A 14,362-nucleotide genomic window follows, 5' to 3' on the forward strand; every position below is an offset into this window, starting at 1 on the left:
TTATGTATTTATAGAAAATGTTGTATTATATAACTTGATCATCTGACATAGACACAAGAATATATATATATATATATATATATATATATGTATACATATATTATATATATATATATATATATAGAGAGAGAGAGAGAGAGAATTTTATTAAATAGCTAACTCTATAACTATAACATAATTGCTTACTTACCTTAATAAAACAACATTTCATAAAATTTAAATAATTATACTATGTGAAATATCCCCTACTTATTTTAATAAAATAATACAGTACATGTTTTGGACTTCTATATATTGACCACTAATATTAATAACCACTTAAATACTCAGCATATCCCCAAATGAGCATCTTTTAAAGTACTTTAAAATACATAAAATTAAAAATACTTACAAATTATGTTCCAATTAATTATTCTTTACAAATTTTGTTATAAAAAAGTTAATCTTTAGACCTGTTTTAACATTCTTTGCTCAGTATTTCCAGGTTGATAGTAGAGGTGAAAGCTTATTCACAAATTTAGCATAAAAAATCCCATTTAAACTCATTTTATTATTTACAGCAGCAAATATGCGCTTATGTTTGTCTCTGAAAACTCAACACGCAGGGAAACACACATCGTATATGTGGAAACACTTGCAACTGTAAAAGGCAAGCTAAATTAACACTACAAACCACTTAGATTACCTAAATCTTTATTTAATTTGGAAACAACTCCTACAACCATAAATTAAGCTGAAAAGGACAACAAATAGGTAGCTTAGAGATAAACAACATTTGTGAGATTTGTCTGTTGGGAGGGTGGCCTAATGGTTAAGGTGTTTTCCGTACAAACACAAGGTGCAGGGTTTGAGTCTCACAAGGGATAATTGGCTAGGCTTAAAATGGCTTGCAAGGGCAGTTAGCTTAGTACTACCCTATAAACCTATGGACAATATTACATACACAAAATTGTTAGCAATTAAAAAACTGCAAGTATAATCAAAGAAACAATAGACAAAAATTAAGTAAAGAACTATTATTAAATAAAGGAATCATTTCAAATGAACAAGACTAAAGCACCACAATTCCCAAGCATTAAGCCACACAGCCATCCATAACAAACCAATAAAATACAAAACAAGTAAGTCAGACTGACTTATTCAGACAGCGAGCATAGAACTTGTGACAGCCAATACATATTTAAAACCTCCGCAGATATCCCCCATCATCTTTAAAAAAAAAACATATCCAACACTGACTGTCATATAAAATTTTGTGTGTGTGTGTGTGTGTGTGTGTGTATATATATATATATATATATATATATATATATATATATATATATATATAATTTTTAGACAGAATGTAAACCATTTAAATATTATTTAATACTAATATATTTATAAAGTAAAGAAAAGCAGAATTACTATTTCTTGGTAATTATATCTACAGCAACCTATATGCTGTTACTTCTTCTTACTATTATCATAGATAAATTAAGTAAAGACAGGAAAACAAGAACGATGCTTCATACCCATCAAATGATTTATAAAAATCAGTGTATACCAAGACTATAACTCCAACTCCCATACTTCCAATATTAACCTATTCAACTTTACTCATCTCATAAACACCCCAACCAGACTAAACAAGGATAGCACCACAGCAGCCACCATAGACTTGATTCATCTCCCACCCCAATAAAATATCTGAAGCAGGAATTCTTCCAGACATATTGAGTGACCAACTCCTTGCCTTTATCCACTGTTCCCCATCTGCCCTCCAAAATCAACACCAGTATAAACAGATAAGGAACCTAACTGACTTCATCCCTCAAATCTTTACTGATATCCTTAAAAATATTAACTGTCACATATTAAAAAACACTTCCACTAGACAATCCTGTAGATTATTTCACTACTACATTCCTGGACACACTAAATAGCCTTGCACCACTCTGCATAAAAAGGATCAAAACTCCTTGGCTCCTTGGCTGAACAAGCCCACTAAAAATCTGATGTACCTTAGAGATAAAGCATGGAAATATTATCAAACTAACAAAAGCCAGGAAACCCTGATACACTTTAAACAGCTCTGCAATCAGCTAAAAAAGCTAGTGTATAAACAAAACCCACAAAAAAATTCTGGAGTTCTATCCTATTTCTCCTGAACCTTGGCAGAAAAAAATCCTTGTCCACACCCTTACAAACCTCCTCATGATGTTGTTTCTTTCTTTAACTCTTTCTTTATAAACTCAGTAGCCAGCATTACCACTAACTTTCCTCATGGCACAGACAGCATGTGACATTGCTCCACCAAACACCTCCCACACTTTCCCCATCTCTACAAGCTCCAAATCCCCCCTTAACCCAACCACCATTCTACCCTTAATTTCACTATCAATTCCATTTGCATCACAGCTATAAAAAGACTGCTCCTTAAGCACAACTCCTGCTCTAACACACCTGGCAACTTACCTCAAACAATTCTAAAGTTTGCTGCCAAAGCCATTCTATTCCCTGTAAGTATCCTAAAGAACAGATCCATTTCATAGTCTTATGTGGTCAAATTATGGAAGAAAGCCTACATTTTTCCTCTTTAGAAAGGGGGCAAAAACAATATCTCCAACTTTTGACCTAGTGCTCTCATATTCCCTATCTCTAAGATCCTGGAAAAGTGCATTCACATTCAGTTGATGCTCTATCTACTTCATAACCACCTTCTGGCCTCCACACAGCATGGTTTCAGACCTGACACCTGACCAACTTCACTTCTCTTACTCTTTAGCCAAGAATTGGAATGCTCTTCCATTGGCAAGTAGAACAATCCCAAATCTTGGCCACTTCAAAACTTCACTCCACACTTACCTGTCTTCTACCTGGAACTTCACTTGTATACATCCTCCTGGAATACCTAGCTCTAATGATATATTATCTCCATACTTTCTATGCAGTGTATTACCTAAAATTCCTCAATGCTATAACTTATCTCTAAAATTTTGTAATCTGTTCACTAGTATTTGTCTGGCCACTGGATTGCTAAGTTTGTGTTTTTTTTGTAATTCAATGTGTTAGATAGCTGTATTCTACCAATGTGTATAATTTTATTTGATTGTACTTTTTTATTGTACTGAGGAGCTTTTCTCCCCAGGCCTCAGCTGAAGATGGGCTTTTTTCAGTCCAATGGACTTTCCTGGTTAACAAACTGCAAATAAACAAATAAATAAATAAATAAATAATGTTTTACCTGGTGAAGTGTAATACTTACATAATGATGCCAAGCACTACACATTTATATCAAGGAAATAAAAGTATAATGCAAATATAAATAATTTGTTCACTTGTCTCTTAGTTTTTTACTGTTTTTGTCTTCAAAAGACCATCAATTTCTAGTAGAATTTCTCTTCAAAGAAGACAGACTCCAGTTCATGTCTTCAACTTTATCTAAAAGTTTGTGTGTGTGTGTGTGTGTGCGAGTGTGTGCGTGTGTGTGCGTGTGTGCGTGTGTGCATGTGTGTGTGTGTGTGTGTGTGTGTGTATACAGTGTTTAAGAGCATCTTCTAAGGAGTTGAAAATCTTCTGGCAATCAGGTAAAAATATTTTTTATTTTAGCTGGAAAAATAAATTGTGCTTTAATGTTATTTTTCTTTAAGCTTTTTATGAGAGGAGCACAAACTTTTCTTTTAATCATAACAAAAGAAGAATAGTCATTGTCAGATCTTATATTGTTTTCTTTTATTTTAATTGGAGGGTTTGCCCATGCATTTTTCAGAACTAAATCCTTATCTTACTGACCTTGGAAATAGAGGTTTTTTTTTTCCTTTAAGGAAGTATTAGAGAGTGAACTATGTGCCCTTTTCTATACCAAAAGAAAATGCTTCAGACAAGTTTAAAGTCTTTGGAAACCAAGTGTTCAAAAACTGAACCATATCATCACCTCCTTTTTCTGGGATATCATACATTTTTACAATGTTTTCTCTGGATCTACTTTCCAAGTCTTCTATTTTCTCCATGTATAAATTCTTTTGTTTAAGAACTAATTCCATATGATTTTCATTCTGATTCAATCTTCCACCAAAATCTTTAACACCTTCTTCTATACTTGAGATCTGAAGAGACTGCTGCTTAAATACTTCACTCAGTCCATCTACTTGTTTTTTGCACTTTATATTGCCTATTTTAATCTCAAGCTTATCCATTTTCAATGAACGTTCATTTATGTTGTTGAGAATAGATTGAATGTCTTTTCTTATTGTAGAATCTTGAGAGTTAGATTTAGAGTGTCTCATTTTTTATGAGGCAAGACCCTTGGTATTTCTCTGACAAAAAAAAAAAACTTAATGTAGAATAGTCAACATTTTATTTATTTTTTGAATACAAACTTATTTAGCACTGTTTAATTATATATCCATCTTCTTTTTAAAAGTATTATTTATGTTTTGATAAATAATTCCTATCTGATTTATTGAAAAGAAGTAGAGCAAAAGATTAATGTTGATAATTGCTCACCATTTTGGTCATGCACTAGCTTTTTGGCTATATTTTGGTTGGTTCCAAACAGCATTGCTTTAATTTTTGAGGGATTGCATATGCATTTATGGCCTATTAGCCACTGGTTGAGTGTTTGGAGGTAATCTTGGAGCTGATTTTGTATAACAAAGAGGGATTTCTTTGACTTGTAGATGACCATGTCATCTACATAAAGAATAAGATGCATCTGAGGAAGATTAAAGGGGAGTTTGCTGATAAATATGGAAAACAGCAGAGGGGGCTAAAATAGAAACCTGGGGGAACTGCTTTCATAAGAGGACCTGTTTCAAAGGTGGTGATGCCTACTTTCACCTTGAAGGGTTTATCAGTGAGAAAGTCTACAAAACAATATTTTGCATCATTGCTAATGCCTATTTCAGTTAATTTGTCAAAGAGTAAGTTAAGGTCATTTAGATCAAAGTCTTTTGTGAGGTTAGGAAAGAAAATTCCCGTCAAGTTGCCTTTGTCCATACAGGATAGAACTTCATCTGTGATTGAGTAGAGAGCTGTTACAGTGCTGTGTCCAGACAGGAAACCAAGCTGCTTCTTGGACAGAAAACGGTATTGATGTAAATAGAAAGTTATTTAGCTGTAGATTATTTTTTCAAGTATTTTAACCTACAGTGCGAAGAACTGAGATAAGAAGGTATTGTTAAGCAGAAGTTGACTTGAGTAGTCTTGGACCAGGAGTGACTATTACTGTTTTCCATATCTGAGACATAACTTATTAGTTAAGCAGAGGCTGAATATGTGAGTAAGAGGGTGGGAGATGAAGTCCTTACATTGATGAATGAACCAAGGGGTAGAATGAGTCTGGGGTATTATCTACTTATATTTGGTTCAGCTGTGTTTCAGTCTGTTTGGTTCTAATCTTTTTAAAGTGGAATAGTGGCATGTAAAGGGAGGGAGAGGGTGACTGTGTGGCTGTAAGTTTGTATTGTTGATGTGTTTCAGGTTGTTCAACTGATTGAGGAAGTCAGTGTGACAGAGTTTGTATGTGGTAGTCTTAAAGAAGTTCAGGGGAGTGAAGTCGTATTGCATTTTTCTACCAGTCAACGGGATGATTTCTCTCCAGAAACTTTAAGGTTTGGCAAAAAATTAGATTTGTTTGTTTTGGTAGTGGTTTTTTTTCTGTCTGCAAATGGATTGCTTGGCTAGGTTGCATAGGGAGGTATATTTTGCAACGTTCTACATTTATAATAGTAATATTAAAGTCTGTCTCTAATTTTGGACCAGAATTATTGTGCTAAAGGTTTGAGAGCTATGCTAACACCCTGGGAGAGGACTGGACATTCTGTCAGAATCTTCTTCTGAGACTCCTAAGAAAAAAGTCTTAGAAGTCAAAGCACCACTCTGTTCCCTGTATTCCAACTTCTAAGGATACAGAAGATGATTGATTCTCTTTTGTGAAAGGGGTGTTTAGGCCTTTCAATCCTTTCAGTCTGCCACTTCAATGTAGTTGCATTCTGAAAGAAACAAAGAGAATTCCTTATCCTACTTGTTCTGATTCAGACTCAGATTCTAATATAGAGGAGGTTAGCCTAGCCTTTGCTTCATAAGCCTTTTCCCCTGCAAAAAGGTAATAAAAATCTGAAGAGAACATTTCTTCAGACTACCCTGTAGAGGAACTATATAGAAAGAATGAAAGACTTATGTGAATGGGAGTAGAAAGAGATCTCAAGAGTCTCAGCAAAGATACTGATCATTGCAAATAGAAAGCCCAAATCTGTGGCTATTCCCCAATTCTTCCAGCCCTAGAGGATGTCCTTAACATATCCAGTTCTTCCCTTGATAGCCAGCCTCCTGCTTCAAAGAATCTGAGACAAACTTTATAAGGTCCATCAGTTACAAAATTACCGTTCCATAACTCTAAACCTAATCTTTCACTTGGTTCATTATCAAAACACTAGTTCTAAGCACCGGGATACTTCCAGTCCTATAAAATCTGATAAGGATATCAGAGACCTTGACAGATTCACTTTGGCTTTCAGAACTGACAATTACCTAGGTCATCTGCATGAATTCATTTTAGCATCTGCAGAGATAAAAAAAGGCTTTGGCAGACGTACCTTACTTAGAATCTAAATCTTCTTTACTCTCAGTGCTTTCCATCATCAATCAATCAAGCTGATTAACACTCCTTGAGGTGCTCATATGATATGGCTGATACAGGATTTAGGGTTTTAGCTATGAGATCAGTCTTGCAGAGGTTTGCTTGATTTCATGCCAAAAATCTACCTAAAGATGTAAAATCTATGATCCTCAATGCTTCTCTGGATAATCATTTTTTGTTTGTCTATTCTGCTGTAGATATTCAGAAGAGATTTAGTGAAACTGGTAAAATATTTTTTCTGTCCCTCATTCTCAGGTAGAGCAGAAATGTATCTTCCAGTTAGGAACTTGACTGTAAAAAAACAATATAAGCAATCACAGCAACAGTTATGAAAACACCCTTTAACAATTAGTGTTGGGGCAGATCCAAGAAAAATTAAAGAGCTCCTCAAACCCAATCTCAGTTAAAAAAAAATGACATGAATGACTATGCTACCCTCCCCTGTGCTTTCCGTATATATATATATATATATATATATATATATATATATATATATATATATATATATATATACACACACACACACACACACACACACACACACACACACACACACACACACACATATATATTATGTGTGTGTGTGTGTGTGTGTCTGTGTGTGTGTCTGTGTGTGTGTGTGTGTGTGTGTGTGTGTGTGTGTGTGTGTGTGTGTTTTACAATATTGTTACATTATTTTAATCCTTCTGTTTTTAATCCCAATTTGCTTGGAATTCCACTTTCTTTCTTTTCTTTCATTTTTTTTAATACTTTGTTGAAATTATATACGTAAGAAGAAGCACATTAACTAATTCTTGCTACATGCATTATTAAAATTCATTAACAGCCATAAAATGACCATAGAATATAGATTAATATTTTTCTATTACTGAGTTCATTGTTAAGTAGTAATTATATTATGTGGTTATTTTTCTATGTCTTTATCTTAATAGTAGACACGTCTTTATGACACACAGCAGTAACGATATTTATAACTTCTTTAAATGTAGGCATCATCTCATGTTTGCAGTTCTTTGTAGTCATTTCCTGGCTATTGCCAATAAACTCCAGAGAAGTTCGAATTGAGACACAGACACAAGTTTAGATAACCTCAATTTATCAGACCCGTGTTACTGTAAGAAACACTGTTTCATTCCCAGAAAGGCAGTTGACCTGTGCAATCATAAATCATATGATCCCAGTCTGCTTTACAAATTTACAGCTCTTACAACCAATACCTTCCTTTTTTGTATATAATTCTTTGAGGATTGCTGAATGAATGAATACTCTCCAAATTAAAATTACATAGTTGTTTTGAAGATACTAAAAATCATTTTATCTGTTGTAGTTGAAGTTGAGCCCTTCTTTTGGACAGTATAATCTGAATAATTTTATTGTTTATACTTTTATACTTTTTTCTATACTTTTATAGTTCTTCATTATTTTATATATTTTGGATATATGTGATGTCCCTATGTTAGCATTTGTTTCATAACTGTTTAGAATATCAAAAATAGTTGAATATTCTATTTAATTATATTTGACATTTAGCCAACTTGAGAGATGAAGAACTGTTTGATTGTAAGTAATCTAGTTATCCATATCCAAATCCTAATTGTACATTAAATAGTCAGTGTTAAACACTTTAGTCTCGCTTAACACTAGATTCCAAAAACATCAAATCTCAATTTTATATGGTTATAACTTTTGAATGTTCAGACGGTCTATACAGTTTGGTTTGAATACTACAGAGAGTAATGTGAAACAAAATACTTTTATCACTGGATATTTATATATAGAATTTCTAAAGTTTAGTATTTTGTGCAACTATAGTCTGTTGTATTATTAGTATTTTGGAATAAATATTTATTTACGAGCCTCTTCATGTTACTATTCAATATCTGTATACATTAATAAAATGATTTTATTTATTTAAACAAATAGTTTCATGCAGTCTTTTCCATTTGGCTGAATAATCAGAATTTAGCTATTTTCAAAATCACTGATGAAGTTGGGGGTATGAAGTCCTTACAATCTATCACTTTTGAGAGATTTGTGAGTTTAACACCACCAAAGTATACAACATCAAAACCTTAATCCATACTAATTGAAAAACTAATTATCATTTGATAACACTATACAGACATTAGGTACTGTTCCATATGTATTTACATGAGAGGGGCTAACATAAAAAATGTACTTGAATTTAAGACTAAGAACAGCTTAAAAACTGGCATAGAGCTGGGTGGTACCAGAAAATGTGGTTGTTGCAAGTTAGTTTTATTAATGTCAGTGGGTGTAGTAAAATATTGAATCATTGCGGGTTAACATTTGGACATGTTAGGGCAAACTGTGGCAGAAGAGCAGGTGTGCATTTAGCTAATTGCTCATCCTATAATACATTTTACATTGGCAAAACTGAAAGCAGCAGAAAAGAAAGAATATCTGAGAATGTTAACAACATCAGAAAAGATTTAACTAATAATGCTGTAAGTAAACATGTTAGATGTGGCAAGCTTTTTCCAAGTTGACTTTCATATTGCTGGGAAAAATAACATTTGGGGCAGGAGAAGTTGGGAAACATTTTTGGAATACCATGAACTCTATTGGCAGCTCAGACTAAAAGTCAACCATCCCCATGTTTAAATGAAGCTATCAGTATTGTTAGTGTGCTTAAAATGAAGACAGCAAGAATATAAAGATTATTTTGATTTTGCAATATTTACTTCTTTTCAACAACAACAAACAAATGCCAATCATTGTATATTGTGTTTATAGATTGCATGTGACTTTTTGTCATGATTTTTATCACATGATTTTTTATCATATGACTTGTACCAGATAATTACTGCATATTTAAATGAAGTGTCTCTTACAGCTTTGTATTTTCTGAAGAAGTCTTTGTTTTTAATATTAGAACAAGCAAAGCTTTAGTAAAGCAAGCTCTCTGGAGAAGATACAGCATGGTTTTTGTTCTTTGGTTTTCTGGTTTCTTTTTGTTATGCTCTTGGTTACTGGTAAACTTCTCATGAGTAGTTTCCAATATGTCCTCACCTGAACTTTAGCTTCCAATATGTCCACACCTAAACCTTTCAACAACAGCACTCAACCTGTTTTTTTTTTCTGCTACAGAATTTTCTAGTATGGTGGACAACTTAGCATAACTGATACAGCAAGTGACTCATCAATTAAATGGTCAGTGAGAACAGATCAGCTCTCTTTCTGCAAATGTTCATATTAGTAACCCAACTGATTCCAGGGAAGGGAATAGAACTGACTCTGTTAACAACAATGAGCTCTCCAAACTCAATCAATGGTTTTGGACTGAAGTGAGTTTTGGCAGAAGCAACAGCCACAGTGACAACAACACAGGTTCATTACATTATGTGACTTTTAAATTTGGAAAAAAATAATTATTAATTAAGTACAGGTCTCCAGCTTGATGATGTTTTTTATTTATTTATTTTTTTAATGCGTGCAGTGGCAACATGTTTAAAAAGGTTTGAGAGTTTATAGTGATTTCCTCATGGGATTTAATAAGACTGTGCACTATACAAAGATCTGACTCAACTGTGTGATCATTTTGGGTATGACTTGATGGGTCTTCTTATTAAAGACAATGAGCACCAGATCAACAAGTTGCATGGAGAGATTCATGACCTGAAAAAAATCTATTGTTACAGACTTATTGTTTGACCTATACAAAATAGACATTCCAGCGTACTTCTTAATGTTGAAAAACAAGTGAAGGTATGAAAATCTAGAAAAAAGAAAAAAACTAGAGAGAGAGACCTTAAAGAATAAGAACAGGGGTCTATGTATCTACTACCAGGAAAATATAAATGTCATAAATGTTTCACTGATTGCTCTCACAATTATAGAGCTGCATAATCTACTATTGATATAACTGCCCAGACATCAGATGCAGAAGACCATGGGAAGTTCCCCTCACCCCCACCATTGAGGTATTCTGACATGATAGAAGAATGAAACAACCAATCCACTGTTGATCAACATTTTGTATCCCACAACAACAATATACCATGAGACACCTGACAACATCAACCAGGAGAGGCAGTAGAAGGGGATGGAACCACATGAGGTATTAATTTTCATACCAATGGATTCTGTAACAGAAACAGATACCTTGAGGGAACTTGGGGATGTTCTACCTTACCCAGCAGGTATGTTAAATAGTATTGATAAAAATAACCTCATGATTTATACTTATACCCCTTTAACCATCACAGACCTCCACCATGGTCTCTTTGAAAAGGGTTTACTTTCATTTCCTCAAGAAAGTTCAGTCAAGTAGAGACATTGATTGACTTCAAATTACAAACAATGAAGGTGAATGTCAGAATGAACTTTGCCTTAAGAATAAAAGTACATTCAAGCCACCCCTTTCTGACATCAGAAAGTTACATGATCCTAATTAACATCCCCTTTTTAATCTAAGTCTTAAAGAGAACATGCTGTTGAAAGAACTTTCATCCGATAAGTCTATATGAATCATGAAACCTGACAAAGGGGAGTGAGGTGGTGATAATGCAGACAATGGACTACGTGGGTAAAATGTTATGTATATACACACTACAAAACAGTATGAGAATCAGTGTATAAATACAAAAAACTAAACAAATAATACCCCACAAAAGCAGACAACAAATTTAATTTATTGCATTCATCCACTTGAAAGGACTTCTTCAGAATACATGATTAAACAAACATACACATTTATAATAAATAAACGTCATGTGACAGACTCAGAATCAATTACTATTCAAAATTGGTTGTAATTTAAATACTTATTCAATGTTAGTTACATACAAAAATATTAAAATATTGAAATAGAAGTGCTAAATTGATTTCCTAAATGTCCTATCTTTAAAAAAAAAAAACATTTTAAGTTAATAACTTCATTTAGTCCTGGAGGTTTATCTGCTTATAGGCAAAACTGCTGTAATGTTTCTTTTTGTTCAAGAGACAATCTACAATCGCCACCTCTTATGTCAACACTTAAAACATTGCAACACAAAAACATTAAACTTCTTATTTTTAGGAAAATTTTAAATATGTTTAAACAAGGCATTTCTATTCTTCACCTTGATGTCATATTGATATTCAAAAATACATTCACCCATTTTCCTAGTTGTTAGGGTTAGTTGTTAGTTAGAGCAATATATATACTACTCCTCTGGAACGACAATTGAAATAACCAGTATCATAAACAAATTTATCACAACTCGGCATGCAAACAAATTCACTATTTGATACATATCTACAAGCCTTACATGTACCACAACTATATGCACTTCACAACTTATTGGTAGAATAAGAGTTGATGTAAAATTGATATTTTTGTAACACAGACCTTAAAATGAATTTGTTAACATAAACAATGCATGATTTCCCTCACACTATTTCCAGCAATTCTTGATTACCCATAATAATTTTTCAACTATCAATCAACAATCTTTGTAAAAAAAAGTACATCTATAAAAATGTCCAAACTAAAATTAATATTAGACAACTCATTACATTACTCAGTTAAAATGTTCTGATTTAAAACTGTTTGTTAATATAGGACAATACAAAGTATTCCTGTTATCTGTAATTACCTGTATCAATAAAGTATATGGGTAGTCTTTATCAATAAAAAACACTGGAAATAAAACTCAATTCATCTAAAAAAACATTTTCTTAGAAGTATGATGGGAAGCGCTGATGAATTGCCCTTTTGGGATGTTATTTCTCAAAAAAAAGGATAGCTACTGGAATATTGTAAATAACCATTAACAGCAGTTTCCTTTTTATAAATCTTTCTATTATTATTTTTCTCAAATGTAAAAACAATCCAAGCAGTCAGAAACCAAGAAGTGCAGATGCAGGGCAACTTTACCAACAAGACGGAACCTTGGTAGATGTAAAAAATCTTTATATAAGTCACAGCACACATTGTAGCCACAAAATAAGGCTAGTATACATAAAATAAGCACAGGATACAAACAAAACGAAAAAATACAACCAAATAAAACATAAAACCAAGAAGTTAAGCGCTTTCGTCAAATGTTTGACTTCTTCAGAACTGTTAATTCCTGGCTTCCCAAGTTTAAAATACTATGTCTATCCAATCAGCTTACTACTAGAATCAACATCACTTCCTCCCAAATAATCAAAACATGTCAGTAATCAAACAGTTATATTACAATGGTTTGTAAATGCATAAGCATATGTATAAAAAATTCTGTCATATAGTCTAATAAAATACTACATAAAAACTGCAAACAGGGCGAGTTACCAGATGATATAGTGACTAATGAATCATAGAAGAGTTTTTATAACATAAACAAGTGTTTTAACCTCAAAAGCGAAGCTAATGAGATTCTGTCATTAAGGCTTGGGGGGAATAAGCATTCAGTCTGATCTGCCATTTTAATTCAATGAATTCTAAATAATCATCTACAGGTCCACCCCAAGGTCCCAAATCCACTTGTTCTAGTATGAAAAAACTAAAGGCATGGTTTTGTTGATTGCTAATATGTTTGTATAATGCATTATTCATGTTCATCTGCCTGATATCATACAGGTGTTGGTAAATTCTGAGCCTCAATGCATTTTTAGTTTTTCCCACATCGTAGTTTTTACATACTCTGCAGACAGCAATATAGACTACCCCCTTAATATAACAATACATTCTCTTGTTGTTAGTAATGCACCCAAATTTTTTAAGCTTGAATTTATCTGTGTCCATAATAAATTGGCACTGGGGACATCTGCCACATTTAAATGTACCCCCCCCCCCGTAGCCAGGTCACGCTGGCTTTTCTTGAGTAGCCCTTTTAGTGATGTGTCCCTCCTATATACTATCCTAGGCCTATTCCCTATTTTTTCCAGTACATCACTATCAATATTAAAGATTTTCCAGTATTTGTATATCACGTGCTTGATATTATTAAAGTCAGAAGTATAAGTAAGTGTAAATGCACATGAAAAATCTGTTTTGTTGCTTCCCATTGTTCTGATTATTACTACCATGTCCTAATAATGCAGTAAAGTGTCCACTAATCCTCTTATTAGGATAATAACTATAATAAAGGACTCATGGGACTTCCTCAGGAAAGTCAATCAAGGCTTATATGATAGAAACCTTATTTTGGTTACTATTGATGTATGTGATCTTTTTTCAGTCATTCCACATGACTTAGGTCTGGAATGGTTCTACAACTATTTGTGTAGTAATACTACTCTTAAACATGAGATCATTCTGACCATTCGGACCTGCATGGAAATTATATTGGAAAACAATTTCCTTACATTTGAGGGCCATCTGTTTAGGCAAAGACAAGGTGTTGCTATGGGTGCATGCTGTGCACCAATTTTTGCTAATGTGGTTTTAGCACAATGGGAGGACCTATTTGTGCTACATTCTGAATACAGGGCTTCATGGGTATTGTATGGGCGATACCTTGATGATATTGTCCTGTTTTGGAATGGATCAGAACATGACCTGAATAGGTTTTTTTCGTATATCTATGGGACTACCAGTTTCCTGAGATTTACTATGAAAAAAGAACTAGACTATGTCAACTATTTAGATGTAACAATCAGGAAGGACTATGTCAATAGTTGCTTTACATCACAATTATACAGGAAACCAACTTATTCAAATACCTTACTGCATTATACCAGTGCGCACCCATTGCACCAAAAGAAGGCCCTTGTAAAAGGGCCAATATGTCAGATTGGCCAGAATGGTAT

This window comes from Protopterus annectens, chromosome 14.part0 (assembly GCF_019279795.1).
Source record: "Protopterus annectens isolate FY-2018-M chromosome 14.part0, PAN1.0, whole genome shotgun sequence".
NCBI lineage: Eukaryota > Metazoa > Chordata > Ceratodontiformes > Protopteridae > Protopterus > Protopterus annectens.